We start from the raw sequence: 26,609 nt of genomic DNA, 5'->3' as shown, positions 1-26,609 counted from the left end.
CATGGCATGGTCTCATGTCGCCAATATAGGGGAGGTGGGTGGGTTGGGATCTCCTGCAGATGTATACAGCTGTTCCTCTACATACTGGTGAAGACAGCCTATCAAAGATATAGACAAAATAAAATCATTCTAAATAGCTCAGCATCGGCTAGTGGACCAGCGTATATGAGTTACAAACCACTGCCAGGCTACAAGGATTATTTGGATGTTATAGTCCCATCCTTTACTTGGGCACTGTTTATCAGGTTTCGTTTGGGCACTCTACCACTGAGTTCCTTTACTACCAACTGGGACAAAAGTCAGAATAAAAGATGCCCAATTTGTGATGACGCGAATGGAAACCCGGTTCATTTCTTGCTCTTTTGTCCTGGTTTAAAGCAGCTTGGGAGAAGATATTTGGTCTTATTGTTTATTCTCCATGGGGTGAAAACAACCAGAGAGGCTATGTACCAATGCAAATTTATTTTTCTTTTTAGAGAAAACGTTTGTGGGTTGCGCTTCTGGTAAAGACAGCATAAATCACACCAACAAAGTGATTCCTTATGTGATATTTATTCTTTGCATTAATATCATGCAACTTCCATTTTCATTCATTGATTCACATATTGATATTTATTTTCCCTCAACACGTGTTTCCTCACGTTTTGTACACGCGGTTCTTCAGGAGAGATACTAAATTTAGATTCTTTAATGAACAGTGATCTCTCTAATTTCTTATTCCTTTTCATTTTTAATTTTTATGTCTCTCATTTATTTTTATAATATGATTCTCAAGTTCTTCTCGGTACGATTGCCAATAGCCCACGGATCCTGGCGTAAACTTACCAGTTAATTTTTGCACTTTGAAATCGCCGAAATAGGAAGCAAAAGCCGACAAGGACTGCAATTAGTAAAACAAAACCAATGCAAATCTGTCGATAACCTGAATACTGTATTTTCTGTCTCTTTGTACATTCAACGGGCATGGCACAAGAGAAAAAAATTGCTAGTTCTATCAAACTGAATGTTAACTGTTTTTTGCACTAGTCTTCCTGAAATTTCAACATGTTTTATAGAATCTTATATTTTTATTGTACTTATGTGTTTTTGAATGTTTTATTTGTACCTGATGGCTCTTGCTGAATAAATGTTTTAAGACGAACTAATGTTTTCACCCTTTGTTAGTTTGTTACTGGGCTTATTTTTGTCTCTGCACCGTCAATATTCAGGGGCACATACATTTTCCTCTCCTTTTGTTAGTGTAGAGTCCCAAAATAGTTTTTCCAGTGCAGAAGCATGAGCATGAGGACCAACGCAGGGACAGTCACTTGAAATACTCCTGATAGCCAAGCAGGTACCCATGCAAAAAGGGTGTTCAACCAATTGTTTGTTCAATGTTCCATTCGCTGCTTCTCTATGGGGCACTAAGATGCAGCAGCTGCTCCCTATCTTGGCACATACACCTCCTTCTATGGCAGTGAGAAGGTCCAACAAATACCTATTCTGTAGTGCCAAAAGACACAGTGCCCTCAGCTCTTCCTTTACTGCATTTAGACCCTTTGTTGTTGAGTGGGCCAGTCGCATTAACTTGTATCTGGTAAGCCAGAGCCACTTAGCCTTGGCTGCAGTCTGCACACCTGAAAGCAACAGGGATGTACAAAAAGTTGTTGCCTTGGAGAACAGTCGAAACTTTCTGCACTCTTCTCGGACCAGCAGTTATTTTCTCTCCTTTTTCTGTTTAGCACTCTTCACATTGTTTGCTCCTTATCTTTCTGCACCACTTTTTCCTTCAACGCAATTGACTGTTCCTTCAACGAAATCCCCATGTTGTTGATTCAGGGACTACCAGTCCTGTGCAGTGTAACGATCGCACATACCACATTCCAATCAGGAGGAAGCTGGGCGTAGGCCTTTGATCCAAAGGCCCACCACACGTCCATGATGACAGCTGTCTCGTGCGCCAGCACCACACACCTCATCACCTTGGCACAGCCAGCGTTAGTTCCCAAATGGATAGACCTACTGGACCTGAAACACAGAGGAAATCGTATAACGCTCTTTATGTAAACTGATTGATGAGTTTCACTTAACTAAGTCAATGCATGTACATACTTACCCCAAATTGCCCTGCAGCTGTTGTTTATTTTGCCACCACATTTTGTTCAAACCCCACCAAACCTTCAGCACGACATATGCATGATTACCAGTTCCCATTGTTCACCATACTGCTCCTTTTATTCTCATTAATGTTCTTGTGTGACACCAGGGAATGCTAAGCCCCTCTTTGTCTATACACTGCAGTAGTTTGGGTTTGCTAATCATTTGCTCTCCCCTTTTAGAGCCTTCTGCTATGTATTCTACTATCATATTTTTGGTTTGACTTTTTTCGGCTATCCCGTCAAGTTGCACATAGTTGTCGCTGTATACCTCTTCCCCTTCATCGACCCACTGGACAGAAACACTTCTTCCTTGGAATAGACCCCTTGTTTTGCAGAGGGATAGTTGCATTTGGCATCCTGCTTCCTCATATGAAACAGACTGAGGTAGGAAAAGCTTGGGTGCCTCTATTACATGTGGGATGAGTGAGCAGACGTAAAATGTGCCATTTGCTGTTCTCATCCCACATGTAACATGTCATCATACCAGATATTACCGGATGATATAACCTGCCCCTTTTCTGTGTCATGATGGAACTCCTCTTCATCTAACACATCTCCTTTTGATCTGTTCACACTAATATTTGAACTTTTAACACCCTTTTCTTTAAGGAAAAAACATAATAACAATATCAATCATATACTAATGCACGTTAATATTATTACACACCACAAAGAGGACATTTTTTGCCTCCTGTATAATAAGACATTGTCCTGCAGATTACCATTTCCTTCTTCCCTTGTTGATATTCTATAAAGCCTTATTGCTGAAAAGAAAGTTAATGATAACTGTTGTACATTCCCAATCATGTTGCCCTCTGCCCCTCTTCTCCAGGGGAGCTGGTGCTCCTGTCCCTGTGCACATCGGTGATGTGAACCCATCCTTGATGACCCTGGACCTTAACAGCGGTTGATGTAGAGTACATCACTGTGTGTGGCCCTGTGAAGCGTTGTTGTTTGGCATGGTTTTTGATGAAAATTTGATCACCAGGATAGAAATGTGCTGCTCTTGGGAATTCCCTTGCCTGCTCAGTGCTGTTTATTTCATTTGCTTGCTTAGCCCATATTCTTGGGGTTGTCTGTCAGGATACATATGCAAGCAATTTTGTAAGTTCTGTGAGGTACATATGGAACTCCTCCCCCAAGATGTTAGAAGAAGAGTTAGCATCCGAAATTGTACATGCCAGAGATATAGGGGCATGCATTCTCCAACCAGTAACCATTTCATGGTGAGTCAAATAATGATCTCATCCAGGCGAATTTCGCAAAGCAAAAAGAGCAAGAGGTAAGCAGTAAAGCCAAGATTTACCAAGCGTCAGTGTTAGCTTAGCCAAGCGTTCTTTTCTCTCAGCCACACCACTGGCCTGTGGGTGATAAATGGTACAAAGTTTATGCCAAATTCCTAAAAGGAGGGTGCTTTCCCCAATCAAATACTTTGAAAAATGCTGCCCATTGTCAGAGTGAATTTCATCTGGTATCCCCCACCTCGGAAATACCTCCCTAATTAAGAATGTTGCCGCTGAGTGGGCATCATTACGGGCACAGGGACGAGCCTCAAGCCAACATGAAAATGGATTTAACACAGTAAGCATGTTCCTATAAGAGGTGCATCTATCTTACATGTCGACATAGTCTATATGCAAGTGCCGGAAGGGCTGTTCCAGTTGCGGTAGAGTTACTCTTATCACTTTCAAAGTCCGACCAGATAAAAACATTTGACATATTATACAATTCATCACAAATTCAGACACATATTCATGCAAATTTGGCATGAACCAGTCCTCACTTATCCCTGCACCACATGTCCTTTTGATATGTGGGCGGGGTAGTGGAGCTGTTCTAAAGCCACATTCAACAACTTTCTCTGCATTACCAGCTTGCCGGTGCTGTCTTGCCACCAAATCAAATCAGTTGGAGACAGAGAGAACCCCCTTTTCTTCCAAAGCTCTTTTTCTTCATCTGGTGCTTCTCCCTGTAATTCTATTATCTGAACTATGGGTGTTGCATTGTAGCCCTCTGACAGTGCAGTTTGTTCCTTAGGTGTTTTTATTCATTGTATTAGTGGTGTTTTCTCCTTCTCGCAAGGGAACAGCACATGTTCCTTCTGGAAAATATTTTTTCGCTGCTATGTCTGCTCTTTCGTTACCCAATGAGATAACATCTTATTCCCCAGTATGCACTTTGCACTTAATTATTACCAATTCTACTGGAAGTGATAGCATATCCATTAATTTACTCAAAAGTGCTGCATGTTGGAACTATGTGCCATCACTTCTCCTGAGCCCTCTTCTTTCCATCCCGCTAGTCCCGAATGTACTGTAGATGTCATGTACACAGAATCTGAAAACATATTTACTGTGTGTCCTTCAGATATCTTTAATGCCTCAATTAATGCCACCAATTCAGCTGCTTATGCGGACAAGTATGCTGACAGTCGTGTTTGTGAGAAAACTGTGAATTCCCCTTCCTTGTGTATTACATTTTTGTGTCCCACCACTGCTGAACCAGAATGTCTCTGGCCCGCATAAGGGTGGATACTTGAACCCCCGTCAATAAAGATCATGTCACCCCCCAACAATTACTTCTTGTTTTACCAGGGGGTTCCCTTTGTTCCAGTCCACGCATGCCTCACAATCATGTATTTAATCTCCTCCCTCTATTGGGTCTGCAATGTATTCTGCTGGGTTTACCATCCTGCATTGTACAATTTCTTACACAGGGTTTGTCAGTATGATTTCATAACCTGGTACTCTCTGAGTTGTCAAAGTTGATTTGGAGCTACCTAATATTGCAAACAATGCATGTTCCACGTACAAAATTACTGGGCATCCCATAGTTATTGTTGAAGCCTTCGCAATTGAGAATGCATCAGCAGCAAGTCCTTGTTCACAAGGAAAGTGTCCCTGCATAACTTGGTCTAGTGACCCAATGTAATATGCCAGTGGCTTGTGTCCCTGTCCCTTGTTTTGTGTCAGAACGGCTGTCATTACTTTACTGTCTGATTGAGAAAACAAATGCAATTTCTCTTTGTAAATGGGTGTAGCCAATACTGGTTTATGTGACAGCTCGTTTTTGAGCTCATCAAAATTCTCATTCATCTCAGCTGTCCATTTTATTTTGCTTTTGTTTTTCTGTACTTTATTAGTGCCTGAAGGAGTGGCCTTGTGTACGTGAAGTCATCAAAGACCCATGCTCTGCAGCAGTTGCACAGTCTTAGGAACCGTTGCATTTCCTTCACTGACTTAGATCAGGGTGTTTTATGTATCATTTTATGTATCGCTTCAATCCTTAAGATACCTGGAGTCTGGATGCAGGGCAATGGAGAAGAAAGGATTCTTCAAATCCACTACTGTGAAATAGCGTGCCTCTGCTGGGATGCTGCAGAAAATTGTCGCTGGATTTAGAACTAGCGGAAACTCTGCTTTGATGACGTGATTAAGGGGCAGAGATCCTGCATGAATCTCCAAGCTACACCCTTTGCCTTTTTGATCAGACTGATCACCATGATGCATGGTGATGTAGATTTGTGCATGATACCTTGCTGCCATAAGGCATGCAGTGTCTCATATATGCTCTAATCTGCTGCTTGTGAAAGGGGGTATTGCTTCACCCACGCCAGAAGTGCTCCTTCCTTGATCTTAATGTGCACTGCACCCGACCCTTTTAGTATTCATACATCATGGGGTCCTTTTGTCCATAGATTCTCTGGAACACTTTTTAAATCTTCCTGCATGTATTCTGTCTCTTTTTCACCAGTTTCGTCATCTGGGGTGCCGCTCTTTCTTTTATGTGTACTGGACAGGGAATGCTCACCTCAAATACTACCTCTCCTTCCTCTTCATCCTTTGTTGCAAACAACTCTGTGTATATTATCCCTGTCAGTGTTAGTGTGGGATCGATACACAGTGTTGATCTCCACTCCATGTTGTTGTCATCTGTAGCAACTAGTATAACCATATCTTTCCTCACTACTACTTCCTCTAGATATAGCAGTGTGTGTTTGTGCGTGTGTCTGGTTCAATGGTTGAGGGACACTGTGGTGTGAATACAAATTCAATTGACTGTCGAACGACCTTCCCTTGTATCCCTGGGACCTACCCTAGCAGTAATTTGACTCCATCCAGGAACACCTCTGTGTGTGTTGTTATCCTTCTCAATGTGCTGTGTGTATAGTACGCTTGTATCAGTACTACCAACCTGGCTGGATACATCCCAGGTGTGGTGCACACCATCCCTTTATCTGAAAATGAAATTGTGGCATTAAATTTGCTTAACAAATATCTTCCTAATATGTTAATAGGTGTGTCTTTTTTAATACAATAAAGGTGCTGCAATATGTTGTATTCCTGTTGTCAGTGGTAAATATTTTTTTAGAGGAACCCCTTGAATTGTTCCCGAAAAGCCTTGCATGTCCAATTTCTTGTTCGATATTGGGAACCCCCTTCTTTTATACAGGATCTAGTTGGAAAGGAAAAGTCCCTTTGTCCTATTTGAACTGCTACCTCGGGCTTCTCTTCGGGGTCTTCATTTACAGCTAGGACCGGACATACTTGTACTTCCCGTGGGTACTCTGTAGAGACTAGGAAATGAGAAGACCAGCCTTCAACACTTCAGACTTACTGACTTTTAGTTGTAGAAACAACAGGCTTCTTTAATTTTGTGAAAAAGGGGGACATTTTCCCTACAAAAAAAAAATTAAGATTCTGTTTACTTGTAGTCACGAACCATTCTGTTGAGGCTAACAGTGTTCGGGAGCTTTCTGCAGGAGATGAGACTCTATTGTCTTTTACGCTGTGGAAACTGTTTTCCTAGGGATCACTCATCTTCAACTCCTTAAAGTTTCATATTGTCTCTCAAACCTCCCTATTCTTTTCTCTATTGCTCTCCAGAAGGGAGGTCTCCAGTTCACGCCCCCATTGGTGCTGGTGTGCTCCAGCCTCCTTTGGGCTCAGCCCCTGTTGGAAAGGCTTCACGGACAACCGTTAGCACGGTCGTTTGCCTTTCTGTCCATCCACTCTTCTTTTCATTCACTCAACGCTCAGCGCTCCTCCTTCTCCGCTCGCTCGGAGGACGACTTTGTTTTCAGGGCTCTGTCAAGCCGTCAGCTGTTTCTTTGCCTGACTCTTGCGATTCGCTCGTAGAGTCGGGCCCCCTCTCCCTGCCGGCACGTCAGTCAGCAGGAGAGGCTTGGCTGGGGCTCCTCCTCCAGGAAGGTGGGGGCTACGGAGGGGAACCGCGGACCCGACGGCTCCTTCGATGAGGCTGTCGGATGACAGACGCCTCCAGCTGGGTCTCTTGTGCCGTTAGGACTGTCAGCAGCAACTCTCTCATGGCTAACTTCTTCTTTTGTATAAATTTCTTATCAAGTCTCTATAAATGGGTTACAACAGAACGGGGCACAACGGGTGCAACTTGAACCACTGCTTCGTTATGGCCGCAGGTCAATAGGCCCACTCATAGGTCACCTCCTCCTCAGGCCCCGGGCCCTCCTCCAACTCTTCTCTCTAATTCAAAAACAAACACCAGCAGCCTGCATCAGGATGATATTCTTGGAACCTTTCTTGTTCTAGAGCATTATCATTGGCCCAGTTGTCTGTCTCTCCCAGGCTGTAACCTCCCTCCCTTCATTATGACCTCATCCCCCAAGGTCTGATTGGCTTCTTGCTAGAGGCCTTGTCCTGGCTGTCATCTTCCTTCCTTTCCACCACCTTATCACAAATGCTCCCCCTTAAGCCCTTACGATCGACAAGGGCATGCAATCTGGATAAATAATCAGCTTGAGCCATTTTCCTACCCGGGTGATGAATGGTGTGGAAATAGTATGGTTGTAGCGACAGAAACCATCTCAAAACATGGGGATTTGTATCCTTATTCCTGGACAGCCAAACCAAGGGAGCGTGGTCTGTAACCAAAGTAAATGTTCTTCCCAATAATTAGTACTTTAGAGTTTCTAAGGCCCATTTCACTGCAAGGCACTCTTTTTCGATGGTTGCGTAATTCACTTCATGAGGTAAGAGCTTTCTGTTGATGAACAAGACAGGCCTTTCTTCCTCTCCTTTACTCTGGAAGAGTACAGTGCCTAATCCTGAACCAGAGGCATCTGTATGTAGGTAAAAAGGGTTTTCGAAATCCGGGCACCGTAGAATGGCCTTATCCGAGAGGGCACTCTTAAGGGCCACAAACACCTCTTCGGTTTCCGTATTCCTCCATTCTCTCTTATGTGGTGCATTGGCTTTCAGAAGGTTTATCAGGGGGGCAGCGATTGTCAAGAAGTGTGGGATGAATCGCCTGTAGTATCCTACGAAGCCCAAAAAAGCTCTGACCTGTCTAGTCGTTACAGGGAATTGTAGCTTACTGATGTCCTCTACCTTCTCTTGTTGAGGACGGATTTCTCCTTGACCGACATAATAACCAAGGTACTTGGTATATGTGTTGGCCAAATGAGTCTTTTTGGGATTGACATGCAAGCCGGCTTCCTTTAGGGTTTGAAATATCGCATTTAGATGTTTTAGGTGATCCGGCCACCTTTGACTGTATACTACTATGTCATCTAAATACGCTCCGATGTATTCTTCATGGCCCTTTATCAAATAGTTCATTAGCCTCTGAAATGTGGCTGGGGCACCATGTAGCCCAAAGGGTAACACAGTAAACTGGAACAATCCGGACGGGGAGGCAAAAGCCGTTTTCTCGCGGTCAGCATGGAACAGTGGTATCTGCCAATACCCTTTTGTCAGGTCAATTGTCGACAGTTACTCCGCTTTGCCCAGCTTCTCCAATAGATCGTCAATTCTGGGCATAGGGTATGCATCGAATTTCGAAACTTCATTTAACCTTCTAAAATCCATACAGATGCTAGTGCTCCCATCTGGTTTAGGAACCATTACTAGTGGTGAACACCACTCACTGTGAGACGGTTCTATTACGTTCAGGTGTAGCATCTCTTCTACCTCTTTATTAACTGCTTGTAGCCTGGCTTCCGGGATCCCGTATGGTCTCACCGTCACCTTGGTACCTGGGGATGTTTGTATGTGGTGACATGTCAATGATGTTCTACCTGGGATTGAAGAAAAAATCTCTGTCTAGCGATCGATTAGGTCATACATTTCTTTCTTTTGAGGTGGGCCAAGGTCTGGGTTGACATTCAGGGCTTCTTTTCCTAGGTGGTCTTCTGATGAGGGTAGATACTCTGGAGTTACTTGATCATGCTCAGTATTAATATTCAAAGTTTCCTTAACGGTGTGATCCCCCAGCTTTAGCAGCTGCTTTGATGGGACCTCTTCGACCTTGAACGCCCCTATTGTAGCCACCGGCTCCTTCCATTCCTTTAAAAGATTAATGTGGTATGTTTGAAAGGGGATTCTATTCCCAGGTTCATGGACTCGGTAAGTAACAGGGCCCACAAGTTCTTTTATCCTGTATGGACCCTTCCAGGATGCTAACATTTTATTTTCTGTAGTAAGGAGTAACACGAGGACTTGATCCTCCACCTGGAAGGTTCGTAACTTCGTTCTTTGGTTGTAATAACGCTCTTGTTTGACTTGAGCCTGTTGTAGATGTGACTGTGCCACCTCTTGCAATTTCTCCATTCTGGACTTCAGCTGAGCCGCATATTCGGTCAATGACACTTCTGCACTTGGCTGCTCTTCCCAACTCTCCTTCAGGATATCCAGGTCTGCCGAATAGTAGCTCGAAAGGAATGAAGCCCGTAGATGATTGGGGGGTATTTCTCAGCGTCATCAAAATCCATGGAATTAATCGGTCCCAATTCCTCTCTCCCGGCAGGATGTGTAACGCTCACCTGATTCCCGTAGAGGCGCCGGTCTTGACTGGGCGTATACCGTATCTTCAAAGGTGATGTGTAACACAGGGCTGGCTCTTTGGGCTGGACCTCTGTGCACTGTATGTCTGGCTCGAAGGGTAAGATGTCTTAGGTAAGTGAACGCCGTGCTCTCCATCTGCCTCGAGGCAGGGTGCTGTAACCAGTTTCTTCACTGGATAAGGGGAGCAGGCCTCTTGACTTCAGAGGACTGCTGTCCGTCGTTTACTGCACGAACGGTAAGTTTCGAGTAATTCTAATGTCTTTAAAGTCTTTAGTAATGATGTCTCTTATTTTGCAGGGTTCCGGCAATGGCGGATGGCGGGCTGAAGTGAGTTGAAGATGGAGCCCCTGTGATGAATAGAAGCGCCTGGAAGCACGTAAGTAAGCGCTTGTTGCCTGCTTCACGATGCGCTCTAACTGTCTTTTTATTTTGCAGGTACAAGTTCGGGGCGGCTGCAGGGTGCCGGAATACCCACTGGGTTAGATGTGGAAAGGAGTAATGGCACGTGAGTATTAAAGTTCCCCAATGTCTTTAAACGCACTTTGTTTTGTCTTTCAGATGCGGGATGCAGCGCCGAAGGCCTCCGGAGCGTGCGAAGAGTTGGTAAGCTTTTGTCTTTCAGATGCCGGAATGCAGTGTGAAGACCTCCGGAGAGCACGAAGAGTAGGTAAGCCTTTGTCTTTCAGATGCCGGAATGCAGCGCGAGGCGTTGGTGACAGCCGATGGACCAGGTAAGTGAAGAGCTGTCACTGAAGACCGTAATGCTAACCTGTTCTTTCTTGTCTTTATAGGTGTTGCTGAAGACTGGATTCAGAATGGTAAGCCTTTTTCCTTAGGCCCAGGATCAGATGCAGAAGACACGATGAGCGTTCTGCTGCTGAGGATGCAGAATAACGCAAAGCAAGATTCATCCATCGGGTGTGGTTTAAATAGCCTCCTGTAGTGCTTAGGTGTCTCCTTCCACAGCCACGCCTATGTAAGAAAAGAGTTCCTGCTTTCCAGAAGAGTTCCAGTGTTCTGAATCTAGGCAGTGGCTCCTGCCCCACCCAACAGGAAAAGTAGTTCCAAACAGAAGAGGATCAGAGACTCAACTGGCAGGCAAGTAAGCAGCATGGTCTGCTGCAGGTATGTCCACCCAAGCATTATGAGCCCGGCGCTTCCAGCGCTGGGACTGGGCATATTTATGAGCCTGGTGCCACTGGCGCCAGGACTGGGTCCAAAAGGTCCCAATTGGGACTGGTTGGCACTCGGAACCTGGGTTATGGCTCTGCTTCCAAGGGAGTTGGGAAAACCCTGACCTTTTGGAAGCAGAGATCATGACAGTACCCCCCTCAAGGCCCCTCCCAAACCGGGCTTCTCCGGGGGTTTTGGCTTGTCAGGAAATGTTCGGTGAAATCTTTTGATTAGGCGAGGAGCGTGGACATATTCAGCAGGTTCCCAGGATCTCTCTTGGGGGCCGTAGCCTTTCCAGTCAATTAGGTAGAATAGTTTAGATTTGGAGATCTTCGAGTCCAGAATGCTTTTGACTTCAAACTCGAGTTCTCCATCAACTAGGATAGGTTTTGGAGATTTGGTTAGTCGGGTTTGAGGTTGCAAGGGTTTTAATAGAGAGACGTGGAAGACCGGATGTATCTTCATGTGCGGGGGCAAGTCCAACTTGACCGCTACTGGGTTTACTATGGTAGTGATGGAATAGGGACCAGGTATCTTGGGTTGAATGTGCGTGGCCCTTTTAGAGGTAGATATTTGGTGGATAACCAGACTTGATCCCCTACTTGATATTGAGGGGCTTCCTTCCGATGTTGATCTGCTCCTTTCTTGTATTGTTCTTTAGCCCTTTGAAGGTGAGAAACAGCTTCCTTAAAGGCTTGGGTGATTGTAGAATGCAGGTAGTCTACTGCTGGTGTTTCAAGATCTTGGAGGGGATCCAACTCCGAGGTTCGAGGGTGACTGCCGTACAAAAGAAAAAACGGGGTTTTCCCAGTTCCCGAATGGACAGAGTTATTGTAGGCATATTCGGCTATCCAAAGGATGTCTTTCCAAGTTTTTTCAGTTTGTTGCAGCATGCAGCGTAAATACTGTTCCAGAGTTTGATTGGTCCTCTCGGTTTGTCCGTCGGCCTGAGGGTGGTGACTGGTCGATAGTCTCACATCAATTTGAGCCGACCGACAGCAACTTCGCCAAAAATGAGAAATAAATTGACTACCTCGATCCGAAATTAGAACCGAAGGAAAACCGTGCAGTCGGACGATGTTTTCGAGAAATTCTCGGGCCAGAGTTGCTGCTGTTGGCAAGCCTTTGAGCGGAATGAAATGCGCCATCTTGGAGAATAAGCCCACGATTACTAGAATCGTATTGTATCCGGAGCATTGAGGTAGGTCGGTGATGAAGTCCATAGAAAGCGTATGCCAAGGGCGAGGTGGCATGTCAATAAGGCGTAAGAGGCCTGCTGGTCTTTCCTTTTGACTCTTGTTTTGGGCGCATACTCCACAGGACATTATAAAGTCTCTGATATCTTTTTTCCAAGACGGCCACCAGAAGTAGCGCTTGATCTTTTCTGAGGTCTTGGCCATACCGGGATGTCCTTCCATTAAAGAATCGTGATAACAAGAGATTACTTTTTTCTGTAAATCTGTGCTGGGTAGGTATAATCGTTCTTGGAAATACAATAAGTTGTCCTTTACTGCAAAGTCCTTTCCCTGCAGATGCCAATTCTGTATGTCTGCTGGAGTTACAAGTTGCCTGTCTTTATCCTTAACTTCCTCTATGGATTCTGTGGCGATTACACCCAGAATTCTTTGTTCGGGAATGATTGGAACAGGTTTAGGGTTGATCAAGTGTTCTTCCACTCCCATCCGAGAAAGGGCATCAGCTTTACCGTTTTTTGTACCAGGTCGATAGGTAATTATGAAGTCAAACTCGGCAAAGAATAATGCCCAACGGAGTTGTCTAGAGGATTGGGCTTTTGCGGTTTTCAAATATTGCAGGTTTCGGTGATCCGTAATCACAGTAACGGTGTGTCGGGCCCCCAGCAGATAATGCCGCCAAGCCTTAAAGGCAGACTTGATAGCCAGAAGTTCCTTGTCAGTAATCGTGTAATTGATTTCAGGAGGCGAGAATTTGCGGGACCAAAATGCCACGGGATGCAACTGATTGGTTACCGGGTCCTTTTGTGATAGAACTGCCCCCATGGCAAGGCTTGAAGCATCAGTTTCCACGATGTAGGGGAGTTCGGGGCGAGGGTGTTTTAAGATTGGTGCAGAGATAAATTTAGTCTTCAAATCCTGGAAAGCTTGTTCCGCCTCGGTAGACCATTCAAAACGTTTGTTTTTCTTTAACAGGGCAGTGATGGGCTGGACTATTCGAGAGAATTCGGGGATAAACCTGCGGTAAAAGTTAGCGAAGCCTAACATGCTTTGCACACCTTTTACGGAGGATGGTGATGGCCATTTGAGAACTGCATCGACCTTCTTTGAATCCATACGCACTCCGCCAGGTGATAATATGAATCCCAAGAATTCAACTTCAGTCACGTTGAAAACACATTTTTCCAACTTAGCGAAAAGTTTGTGTTGACGCAATCTTTCGAGGACCATTTTCACGTGTTTCCGATGTTCAGATTCCGATGAAGAATAAACGAGGATGTCGTCAATGTAATCAACAACACACACATCTATGAGCTCTATGAGGACATCGTTCATAAAATATTGAAAGGCGGCCGGGGCATTACAAAGTCCGAAGGGCATGACCTGATATTCAAATAGCCCATACTTGGTGCGGAAGGCCGTCTTCCATTCATCGCCCTCTTTTACTCGTACCAAGTGGTAAGCTCCTCTAAGATCCAGCTTTGTATATATGCATGCTTTTCTGACTTGGTCCAGGAATTCAGGGATCAAAGGTAACGGATATCTATTCTTAACGGTGACTTGGTTCAGGGAGCGATAATCTATACAAGTTCTAAGGTCTCCTTCCTTTTTTGGAACGAAGAACAAAGCTGAAGAAGCAGGGGACTTGGAAGGACGAATAAACTCATTTGCCAGGTATTGATCCAGGTATTGTCGAAGGTGAAGGTTCTCAGGCTCGGTGAGGGCATAAATTCTACTACAAGGAGGAGTAGATCCAGGTATCAGGTCGATCTGGCAGTCATAATACCTATGAGGAGGTAGAGAGTTAGCCTGATCCTTCCGGAAAACATCTTGGTATTCTAGGTATTCGGGAGGTAACTGGGGAGTCTCTGAAGAAATTGCTGCCAGTGCAACACCAGGTGGAGGGTGACAAGTAGAGACACATTCTGGAAACTGGACCGTTCTTGCTCGCCAATCGATCAGAGGATTGTGTTTCTCTAACCAAGGTATTCCTAGAATAATCTGAAACTGAGGGGCCTTGATCACATCGAACACGATCTTCTCATGGTGTCCATCTTGACTTACTAGCGTCACTTCTTGAGTGGTATGCGTTACTGGCCCGGAGGCTATCTCCGTACCATCCACCGTAGTAATGACGTCCTTTACAGCCTTGGGACAAAGAGTTAGATTCATCCTCAAAAGCATTTCATGATCCACATAATTGCCGATGGCACCGCTGTCGACGTAAGCTTCAATTGCATGTAATCGATCCGGATTATCAGGGCTGATGAGGACCATAGGTATCACGAAATGCGAGGTCACGGAACTGGTTTTCACGCTCGGCAAGAGGACCTCTATTCTTGTCGGGCGAGGTTGTTTCCCTGCTCAGAGTTTGTAACTTTGGTAACTGCAGCTCCTACTGCCTTCTTGGCAGGTTTCACCGGACAGTCTCGAAGAAAGTGCCCTGAGTTTCCGCAAAGAAGCATAATTGCAACTGTTTTCTCCTTTCCCGCTCCTTTTGTGTTAGAGGACCTTTCAGACCCCCTATTTGCATGGGTTCCCCGGAGTCTACTCCTTTGGAAGGAGTTGGCGGTTTGGAAAATACTCGAGCATCAAACTTGGAACGATCGGCCTTCCTGTTCTGCAGTCTGTGATCTATTTGAACGACTAAGTCTATATAGTCCGAACAATCTTGTGGGGGATTCACTACTTGGGCTAACACATCTTTGAGCTCTCCGTGTAGACCTCTATAAAACAGCGTAATCCTTTTGTCCTCAGGCCAGTGAGTTTCCACTATCAGTCTGTTGAAAGACGCAATATAAGCCAAAAGGTCTTGATTACCTTGTCGCAACGAAAGAAGCTCATTGTCCAAGGCCTGCCCCTGTGAATGTCTTGCGAACTTTTTTTCCATACTGAGCTGAAAAGCTTGAAAATCATGGAGGACCGGATCATCTTGATTTACTAGAGGGATCGACCAGTCTGCCGCATTGCCAATAAGGTACGAAAGCACGAAAGCTACTTTAGCTTGATCAGTTGGAAAGGCTGCTGGCCGGCATAAGAAATGCAACCGGCACTGATTGATAAATACTGCAAACCTCTTTGGGTCACCAGAAAATCGTTCGGGCGGAGCCAGAGGTACATTCCCATGTAGGTTGATCTGCACTGGGTTCATAGAGGATGTAGAAGGAAGATTTCCCCCAGATGCGGGTAACGGGGTCTGTCCGGCTTGTGACTGTAGCAATTGTCTAGCGAGATCATCTGTTCGCTCCTTGGAAATAATCAGTTCCCCTATTAGAGCGTTCGTTTCCTGACGGGCTGCATGCACTTCTGCCCTTAGTTCCCCAAGTAACTGGGCTAGCTGGTCGGTATCCGAGGTTTCCATAGCGCCTGGACGGGAGTTTTGTGGTAGGCTTTGCGTTCTGTAACGCTCACCTGATTCCCGTAGAGGCGCCGGTCTTGACTGGGCGTATACCCTATCTTCAAAGGTGATGTGTAACACACGGCTGGCTCTTTGGGCTGGACCTCTGTGCACTGTATGTCTGGCTCGAAGGGTAAGATGTCTTAGGTAAGTGAACGCCGTGCTCTCCATCTGCCTCGAGGCAGGGTGCTGTAACCAGTTTCTTCACTGGATAAGGGGAGCAGGCCTCTTGACTTCAGAGGACTGCTGTCCGTCGTTTACTGCACGAACGGTAAGTTTCGAGTAATTCTAATGTCTTTAAAGTCTTTAGTAATGATGTCTCTTGTTTTGCAGGGTTCCGGCGATGGCGGATGGCGGGCTGAAGTGAGTTGAAGATGGAGCCGTGTGATGAATAGAAGCGCCTGGAAGCACGTAAGTAAGCGCTTGTTGCCTGCTTCACGATGCGCTCTAACTGTCTTTTTATTTTGCAGGTACAAGTTCGGGGCGGCTGCAGGGTGCCGGAATACCCACTGGGTTAGATGTGGAAAGGAGTAATGGCACGTGAGTATTAAAGTTCCCCAATGTCTTTAAACGCACCTTGTTTTGTCTTTCAGATGCGGGATGCAGCGCCGAAGGCCTCCGGAGTGTGCGAAGAGTTGGTAAGCTTTTGTCTTTCAGATGCCGGAATGCAGTGTGAAGACCTCCGGAGCGCACGAAGAGTAGGTAAGCCTTTGTCTTTCAGATGCCGGAATGCAGCGCGAGGCGTTGGTGACAGCCGATGGACCAGGTAAGTGAAGAGCTGTCACTGAAGACCGTAATGCTAACCTGTTCTTTCTTGTCTTTATAGGTGTTGCTGAAGACTGGATTCAGAATGGTAAGCCTTTTTCCTTAGGCCCAGGATCAGATGCAGAAGACACGATGAGCGTTCTGCTGCTGAGGATGCAGAATAACGCAAAGCAAGATTCATCCATCGGGTGTGGTTTAAATAGCCTCCTGTAGTGCTTAGGTGTCTCCTTCCACAGCCACGCCTAGGTAAGAAAAGAGTTCCTGCTTTCCAGAAGAGTTCCAGTGTTCTGAATCTAGGCAGTGGCTCCTGCCCCACCCAACAGGAAAAGTAGTTCCAAACAGAAGAGGATCAGAGACTCAACTGGCAGGCAAGTAAGCAGCATGGTCTGCTGCAGGTAAGTCCACCCAAGCATTTTGAGCCCGGCGTTTCCAGCGCTGGGACTGGGCATATTTATGAGCCTGGTTCCACTGGCGCCAGGACTGGGTCCAAAAGGTCCCAATTGGGACTGGTTGGCACTCGGAACCTGGGTTATGGCTCTGCTTCCAAGGGAGTTGGGAAAACCCTGACCTTTTGGAAGCAGAGATCATGACAGGATGGTTTTCCGTAGCGTTTGCTTTATCGTCTGGTTGTACCTTTCGACGAGTCAATCCGTCTCGGGATGATATACTGCTGTCCTGATTTGCTTGATACATAGGCTGTCACAAACCTGCTTCAATATACTCGACATAAAATTAGTGCCTCGATCCGTGATTATTTCCTTGGGGATCCCCACTCTGGCCATGAAAGGAACCAAGACGACACATATTTGTTGGGTATTCGCAGAACGCAAGGGAAAGGCCTCTGGGTACCTGGTGGCATAATCTACTATTGCTAATAAGTATTTATGACCCCGACTTGAAGGGTCCAGAGGTCCGACTATGTCCATCCCTATGCGTTGAAAAGGTTTCAATATCAACGGCATGGTTTTGAGGGGAGCCTTTAAAATTTTGGGATTGTTCTTCTTTTGGCACTCAGGACAACGCTGGCAAAAGCGTACCACCTGGCCATAAATCCTTGGCCAGTAGAATCTCACCAAGATCTTCTGAGTGGTCTTCTCCGCCCGAGGTGTCCCTCTCCCACTTGAAGATGAGCCACTTCTAATACAGTCTGATAGTACTTGCTAGGGATCAGAAGTTGCCGTATGGTTGCTTTCTCTGTAGATTCTGTAAGGCGATAATATAAACCGTTCTCTTTCACGAAGCATGGCATTCTTCCATCCGGTTTGTCGACCACTGAGGCTCTTGTGTGTTTCAGGATTGGGTCTACCTCTTGTGCCATGCGAAAACTGTCTCCCTGTTCATCAATCCTCCAATCTATGGCCACCGGACACATGTTTTTCTCTATCCAGCCCCTTTTTTCTAGCCTCTTGGTAGACTTACCCTTCTTCAATTTAGGTTCTCCGGTGTCTACGTCTGGTCGTAAAAGGGGGCTTCCTTCAACCAGTGGTTTTCCAATTTGTGGATAAGGCGGGGAAGATCTGGGACATCAGACCCAATCAAGAGCGATTCAGGCAACGTCGGCATCACAGCGGCTTTTATACCCATTTGTTCACCTGCTAACTTTTCCTTGATTTTCTGAAGTGGGTATATTTTAACATCCCCGTGAACACATCGAATGGGTATACTTTCATTTGAACTCCTCGCCTCTCTTACCAGTTCCGGTTGGACTGCTGTCTGTAAACTTCCCGAGTCTAACAAGGCTCTGGTTGGCCGACCTTCCACTTCAGCCTCACAAACAAATGGAAGCTATGTCCACTGCTTCGAGTAGGGTGGGTTTATGGTGTTGTCGCACCCATCTCTGCATTGGAGGAGGAAGGGCTTCCACAAACTGCTCAGGACCACCTTCTCTACCACCTCATGTACGGTAGCAGAAGTGGTTTGCAACCACTTGTCTCCAAGTTCCTTGATTCTGTAAAACAACTGTCGGGGGGTTTCCTCGGGTAACAGCTTGGTATCTCTGAACTTGATCCTGTAGGCCTCTTCATCGTGGCCCATTCTCTCTAGGATGGCCCGTTTCATCTCAGGGTATGTAGTGTCTCCTATGGGGTTAGCGGCCTGGTATGCGCTCTGCATTTCCCTAATCATAAGGGGAGCAATATAGTGTGTCCATCTCTCGGTTGGCCATTGAGCATTTCGGGCCAACCTTTCAAAGTTGACACAAAAATGGGCAGGATCTTCCCCCGGGGAGTATTTCTGCAACACTGACACAGGTACTTGTGGCTGGGCTCTAATTGCGGTAGCTTCTTGCAGCTGAGCCTGTTGCATTTGAATAGCTTGCTGGAAAGCTTGCCGGTCAGCCTGGGCTTGCTGGCTCTGTAGCTGAAGGGCTTGCTGCAGCAACTGTTGCCCCTCCGTTAGTGATTTTATCAGCTCTTCCATCGTGTTTCTTGATCCCACCGCTGCCACCAAATGTAAAGACTAAGAAATGAGAAGACCAGCCTTCAACACTTCAGACTTAGTGACTTTTTAATTTGTAGAAACAACAGGCTTCCTTAATTTTGGGAAAAAGGGCGACAACGTGCCGTTCCCTTTTCCCTACAAACAAAAAAATGAAGATTCTGTTTACTTGTAGTCACAAACCATTCTGTTGAGGCTAACAGTGTTTGGGAGCTTTCTCCAGGAGATGAGACTCTATTGTCTTTTACTCTGTGTAAACTGTTTTCCTAGGGATCACTCATCTTCAACTCCTTAAAGTCTCATATTGTCTCTCAAGCCTCCCTATTCGTTTCACTATTGCTCTCCAGAAGGGAGGTCTCCAGTTCACGCCCCCATTGGTGCTGGTTGTGCACCAGCCTCCTTTGGGCTCAGCCCCTGTTGCTAAGGCTTCACGGACAGCCGTTAGCACGGTTGTTTGCCTTTCTGTCCATCCACTCTTCCTTTCATTCACTCGACGCTCACCTTGGCTTCCGGCTCCCTCCTCTGTGACTTACAGCAGCTGCGAGTGCTCCTCCTTCTTCCGCTCGCTCGGAGGACGAATTTGTTTTCAGGGCTCCGTCAAGCCGTCAGCTGTTTCTTCACCTGACGCTTACGATTTGCTCGTAGAGTCGGGCCCCCTCTCCCTGCCGGCATGTCAGTCAACAGGAGAGGCTTGCGCCACGGCTCCTCCTCCGGGAAGGTGGGGGCTACAGAGGGGAGCCGCGGACCCGACGGCTCCTTCGATGAGGCTGTTGGATGACAGACGCCTCCAGCTGGGTCTCTAGTGCCATTGGGACTGTCAGCAGCAACTCTCCCACGGCTAACTTCTTCTTTTGTATACATTTCTTATCAAGTCTCTATAAACGGGTTACAACAGAACCGGGCACAACGGGTGCAACATGAACCACTGCTTCGTTATGGCCGCAGGTCAATAGGCCCACTCATAGGTCACCTCCTCCTCAGGCCCCGGGCCCTCCTCCAACTCTTCTCTCTAATTCAAAAACAAACACCAGAAGCCTGCATCAGAATTACATTCTTGGAACCTTTCCTGTTCTAGAGCATTATCATTGGCCCAGTTGTCTGTCTCTCCCAGGCTGTAACCTCCCTCTCTCCATTATGACCTCATCCCCCAAGGTCTGATTGGCTTCTTGCTAGAGGCCTTGTCCTGGCTCTGATCTTCCTTCCTTTCTACCGCCTTATCACATACCCCTATTGGGAAAATGTGTTGGGTGAGGATGTGAACGGGTTGCCATGTCTACTGCGACCCCCGTGTACTGTGGCACCTCGTTTTGTCACCCTCTCTAGTGAGTATGTCTGCACTGGTGCCTGCGTTACAGCTATCATACCCACTTGGGCTGATACTTGTCCCTGTGTTGATACAACCTGTGTCTGTGCAGGCTGTAATTGCATATGTTGCTGCAGTATCATTTGCATTTGCTGGGGTTGTGTGGATGTCTGCATATACTGCTGCAGTTGATGCACTCCCCCTTGCTGTCCTGTTTGTTGAATAAGTGAGCATGTTCGGGTGTAGTGACCAAAATTGCTGCAAACAAAACACTGTCTTCCAAACCTGGGCTTCTTACCCTATATACAAACCCCATTCCCCTTGGATAACATCCCCTTCCTCACTGGTACTGCCCCATGTATGGGTTTATTCCCCCGGCATTTACAAATCCAGGCTGCTGTTGCATCTGTTGTACTCACCATTGTGGATTGAATGGCGCTTGTGTGTAACCTCCTGGCAATGCTACCGCTGCTACTGGAAGCCCCCCTTGTTGGGCTGGTGCAACGCTAACTGGTCCTGTGAGCATTGCTCCTTCCATGCTTATTTTGGCTTGTACTTTTTGCACTAATCCGTTTTTTTCGCTTTTTCTGCATTGTCTGATATCTCCTTGTCTTTTTCCTGTTTTCTTTTACAATAATTTACAATTGTCACCTGTATCTCAGGCCATCCTTTCGCTTCACTAGAATGCAATAGCACAGGGGTATTTTATTGTCCAATGACTGTTTATTTTATTGTGTCCACATTTCTATTGTACTGATTTTATGCATTCTGCAGGGTCCTCATCTGGCTTCATCTTTCATGCTAATATTGATCCAATGTCTGACGTGTCTGGATACAGCTCTCTCAGAGATTTCCACACATGTGCTCGATAATTGTTAAAAGATGTTCCCTCATTTATGTTGGTGCTTAATTTTATCCCGGCATATCCTGCTTGCTGCCAAATCTTGTCACTTTGTTCCAATACCAAGACTGCCAATAAACTGTTAATGTCTTCTATGGCCAGTGAGATCCCTGCTGGCTCCTTCTCGAATACATATATCCACTCGCTACCCCCCGCCCATTAGTGACAACCAGATCCCTATCCATCATCTGCCAGGGTACATAATGGCAACTGAGTTTGCACTCCATGTTTAGCTCCCCGCCATTGTCTTTTTGCTACCGCCATTCTTGTTTTCCTGCTTCGAAGCCTGTTCCACCAATTCCCTGTTTGCTCCTCTCTTTCTTCATCTTCCCCTTCTTTTCTCCTCCTTCCTCTACCCACATTTGTTAAGTCACAAGGGTCAAATTCGTCATCCCCTCTGATATTGTCACTATTTTCCTCCCATTCTGATGCCGTATTTTATTCCTGCAATCTCTTGTTCTACCTCCTCCTTCTCCTCATCTTGTCCCCAATGGTCAATTTTAAATTGTATAGGTCCAGCTGTCCATCCCTGCTAGCCCTCTCCCTTTCCCTGTTCCTTCTCTTTTTCCTGCTCTTTCTGCTTCTCTAAACATTGAGTCCAGTTGTTGTTGTGTGCTTTCCTTAATGTCCACTAAATATTTTGTATTCCCTTTTTCTTTATTATCTTTCAATTGACGTTCTGGCTCTGCCATATTATTCCTTGTCTTCTCTTTATCTGGAGACGCCCGCATAGGATTTGTGTATCCCGTAGCTGGCTTTAATAACAGAAACGATCCATAGGGAGGGGGCGGGGCACTTGTTTTCTCCCCTTCCCCTTCTCCCTTCATTTTCTCCACTTTAGTCTCTTCGTAAAGTTTCCAGAGAACCAAGATGTTCTGTCTCTTTTTAAGCTTTGCACCTTTATATGTTGCTAACAGATATGAATACATACTGTTAATTATATCCTTTTGAAATGGTCCATCCCTGGGCCATACCTGATAACACTTTCCCACTGTGTCGTTGACCCACTGAAAGTGGTATTTCAATATTTTATCGTGATATTGGGGGAATTTATTGCACATATGATCCATAGGGTGTGCTCTGTTCCCTATTTTTAGAGTACTCTAACTCTCAATATTTATTCTTGGCCCCCCATTACTTATATCCAATAACACTTTTACCCTGTAATTCACCCACATCCACTCACTCACTCTTATAATTACCAACTTCCTCGTATACCCAATTTAATTCACACTGGCGTTCTACTCAGGCCCGCCCTTTCCCACCTCTCACACTCAATGGCCTTCTCCACAGGCCTGTCTTATTCATTTCAGTTAGTTAACAAATGGCCCTCTCCACAGGTCCACCAACTTAACAATTATGCCCTATGTTAATGTGCCTATGGTTCGGCTGCTCCTCCTCCGTTCAACCGAGCCCCTTGCACGTGCTATACAGCTCCTCCAATATTTACATATTAGTTTGGCTCCGGCCCTTCTGTAAATGTTGCAGCCACAATGAACAGAAAAACACAATAACACTGCAATAAACACCAACACATTTGTCTTCTCTCCTTCTCTACACAACTTCAATACTCCTTTATCCGTGAATAAAATATGATGCAAATATACCAATTGCCTGCACTATATGCAACTCTCGTCTAACAAGGTCCGCCACTTACTACACAACCCTCTGCTCTAACGCAGATGTGCCAAAACCCACTCACTCCCTATCGGGTAATTGGAACATAAATCTACGACTACTACTGCCAGTCGCCCTCAACCAATGAGGGTGCGTCCTATACACCATAAAAACAATCCCACCCCTCCGCGCGTTCATGCACGCATACACTCACGTATCCTTCTTCAAAGAAAAGTGTGTCTTCTCGATACCAGAGTGTTTCTTTAAATGCCTGTACCCACTTTCGAGTTCAGGGAGCATTTTGACCAGGCAGACATTCATGAACTCGGCGTCTGCAAAGCCTCCTTGTTCTAGAGCTCTAGAACTGATCTGTAACACTGTCCCGCTCTCCTCTGGGAGCACAGCTGGAATTCCCACATCTGGTTGGGAAAGCTGATCTACCCGTATGGGCCACCAAAAATGTACTGCGGTTTGCCTTAGAACTCACCAATACAAAATGACTAATGTAATCCAAAAAGGAGTGTACACCAGGCAAGAAGTAATGCAATTTATTCTGGGTCCAGTCACAGCTGGGAAAGCAAGATTCATACAGAATGCGGAATAGAACTGAATGAAAGGTGCTGTTGAAGACACACTCAAAACACAAAAGCTTTTATACTCATACAAACTAATTAGCATCAAAACACATTGCAACATTGGAATAGTCCTCAATGCGGAGATGATTGGTAGAGTTGTGTCATTCCCCTATAGAAGGACATACATTATTTGGAAATGATTGGCTCCCGCAACCTTTGCCACACCACCCTCAACCCCCTCTGTAACATCACAGTCCAACTCATAATTCCCAGATCATGGTGCCAAAACATTGAGACATTTCAGATGGCCAGCGGATCTTTATTCATCATCCGCTGGTCATCTTCATCTGTTCCTCATAGGAATACAACCGATCATGTCACTGGAGGAGCCTTGAACCATTAACACGTTATCATTTTAATGTTGCATCTTAAGAACTCTTCGAACCTCTTGCCAGCCTTACATGAGCAAAGGGGCAATTTGAAACTGCCATGGGATATCTTGAAACTGTCAGCAGACCAGTTTCACAGACTAACAGGCCGAATTATAAAATTATTGTGTGTTCGCAGCCTTTCTCAAGCACCATAAGCTTAGCTTTCTGACCTCGAAAGTATCAAGGGCTGTTCATTTCTTTGCCTTATGATCCTGGGCACGTGTAACTTGCAATGTGCTGCCAGCCTCTGCAGCTAAGTTAATAAAATGTGAATTTGTTTCCAGTGAAAAGCATGCTGTGAGGCCTGTTTACAGTGCCTTGGTCTAATATCAAGCCAAATATACTTACCGCTAACCCATCTTTATCACCTATATGTTATTTACTTGGAACACAATTATTCAGGGCATTCTTCAGCCTTGTGCATAGAACTGTGTGGCTATCAATGAAGCCCCCTCCCATTTTACTGGGCTACTCCCGCAATTAGTAGGTTTGTGCCTTCTAACAGCGCTGAACTTGCATTTTTACCACACCCTTATAATTCTTGATCAATTATGTTCCTGCTTTTTTAGTTTAAGATTCTATAGAATACAGCATCTTGCAAACAAAATGCTGTCATAGACACAAGGAAACACATCCACAGTGCCATGCATAAATGCTAACACCTACTGTTTATTTACTGTGCTACCCCCATCTAGTGCCCTGGCTTATAGAGATACAATAACAATTTTTCTCATCATTTGTATTGTTTGTCCACATTTTTTTGAGAGTTATAACCCAATTTAAGAGCATTAGAAAAACACAAGCATAATAGCAAACCATACCTTTCACATCAGCAAAGCCCTGTTGGATAGAGAAGACACTTGGACGACTTACAACAGAAGGCAACCAACACAAAACCTTTGAGCGTTGTCTCTAAGCTCAACTAGGTTTAACCAAAAGTAGTGAGCACAATGTAAGCTTGTCTCCGAACAGTAATGTTGGGCTTGTGAACAACTTGCTATCACAGTACAATGGCGGTTCTGGAATGAAGGGGTATCACAGTGCTAGTGAGATAGCCAGAGTTCTAGATCACCTGACCAACAGGGTTCTGTAACTGAGTGACATCAGAAAGAAAAAGAGCATTTTGCCTGGTGACATAATGGGGAAAGCACACAAGCAACCGGTCAATGGAGTATGGATATTTTAGCCTTGTAGAGTGAGGGTGGGGTTGGGATCACAGGACAGTGACCACCACCAAATTAAGGCCGCTGTTGGGACCAGAGGTCTGAAAGGCAATTAGGAGATGGTGGTAATACAAATAAAGGTGTTGGTTTAATAGTGAGGAATGCACAAAAATGTGTTATTAAATGAAATGTGGTTTTATTTTGTAATATTTAAATAGCTAAATAGTCTTTAAAATAGTCTAATAGGTTTAGCATAGCTTGAATTATGTACAATGATAAAGTGAGCATTGTTCCATGTTTTATCGTTCACGTTGGTGTGCTAAGTTAGGTTGAAATAAATCTTGCTCAGAAATTGCAATGCTGTTTTCTGAATGCGGAGAAATGCTTTCTGCTGATTTGGTCTCTGGTTCTGATGTCAGAGTGTCAGGAATTCAGTCACTTCTAGAAGCTATTCCCTGCTTTTTGCACATTTCGATTGGCTGAGAAGAGGTCAATAAAGTTATCCTTTTGTTAATTAAAAAAAATGCCACACTTTTGACAGTATTCACAGATCCTGCAGTTTATAAGTACATTTGCACATGCACCATGCTTTCTATTAGTACAAACATTCTGATTGGCCAACGGCAGGGCTTTACCTGGCTGGGAATCCCTCAGCCAGGACTCCACTCCTTTTTTACCGGCGGGGGCCATGGCAGCCGCTCAGCCAATGAGGAGGCTCAAAACGGGGCCATCCCTGCTCCAAGCCTCCACACGGCTGGAGGCTGCCATCCTCCCTGCTGGGGATTCAGGTACTTTTTTTTCCTCCACCTGCACCCACTCCCACCCCTGCAAACAATCCCATCCCCACCCAACCCCACATACCTTCTTATTTCTCCTTGTTTGGGAGCGCCAGATTCCAGGAAAGTCCATTACTCAGGACTTCGGGGTAGGAGCTTGAACCATACATATGTACCATCTATACCCTCCTGCCTAACACGGCAACTTAATAAAGCATGCTCCTTTCATACTTGCCAGCATCCTGAGCGTCCCTGCTCCGTGTGATTCACTTACCCGAAGTCCCAGGATGCTGACTTTGCATATTACAGAGTGGCAACGAGCTGAACAAACAACCCCGTGTGAAAGAGGATGAAGGCAGTCTATGGGAAGAGAAAGTCCATGGCCAGCCACCTGTGAGAAAACTGGAGTGCCCAAGAGGTACCAGTGTTGTTAAACAGCCAACCCCTTGATTGAAGAAAGCATTACAGTTTGTGAATAATTGTCTGTGAGCTGCTGGGTTAGAATTCAAGTCTGCCAGGACTCGGTCATGTCAACCAGGTTCCATGATGTCCATGAAAGGCAAGGCACTGTTGTAATTATACTGTGATCATTATCTATTTTCTCTAGCTACTTTGGATGCATTGGGGTTTAAAGGCATCAGGTTTAAAGTGGACCGCTTTCGCTTTCTATCTGCAAATGTAATAAAGCTGATTGATATGAAGTACTTTAAATTCACACATTAAGCGAAATAGTTGATGTTAACATTCTGTTTGCCATTAGAATTGTTAAAATAAATTGTGTGCTTGTGAGGTACTCGACCAGAGGGCGCTCGCCTGGTCTTTTTGATTTTTTATAATAAAAATGAATGATGGGAGATCAACCTGCGAGAAATGTGTGAGGCCATTCCGCACACATTTCATCTATGTCATGGCCATGGGGCA

The 26,609-nt window shown here is 45.4% G+C and overlaps 1 protein-coding gene across 1 annotated transcript in view; it reads right to left on the bottom strand.

Moving 5' to 3' along the window:
• LOC138579826 (ABC transporter F family member 4-like) overlaps positions 1–24,761 on the bottom strand; it is a 613,068-nt gene extending 588,307 nt beyond the window's left edge. The window contains exon 1 of the mRNA XM_069650053.1: positions 24,571–24,761. The gene's annotated coding sequence lies outside the window, so the exon portion shown is untranslated. The remainder of the gene's footprint in view (positions 1–24,570) is intronic.
• Positions 24,762–26,609: the final 1,848 nt, after the last annotated feature.

Source organism: Ambystoma mexicanum, chromosome 3p, assembly GCF_040938575.1.
Source record: "Ambystoma mexicanum isolate Mex_15411 chromosome 3p, UKY_AmexF1_1, whole genome shotgun sequence".
NCBI classification, from domain to species: domain Eukaryota; kingdom Metazoa; phylum Chordata; class Amphibia; order Caudata; family Ambystomatidae; genus Ambystoma; species Ambystoma mexicanum.
Note: the sequence above shows the minus strand (reverse complement) of the source record. Positions and strands in the feature narration are given on the sequence as shown.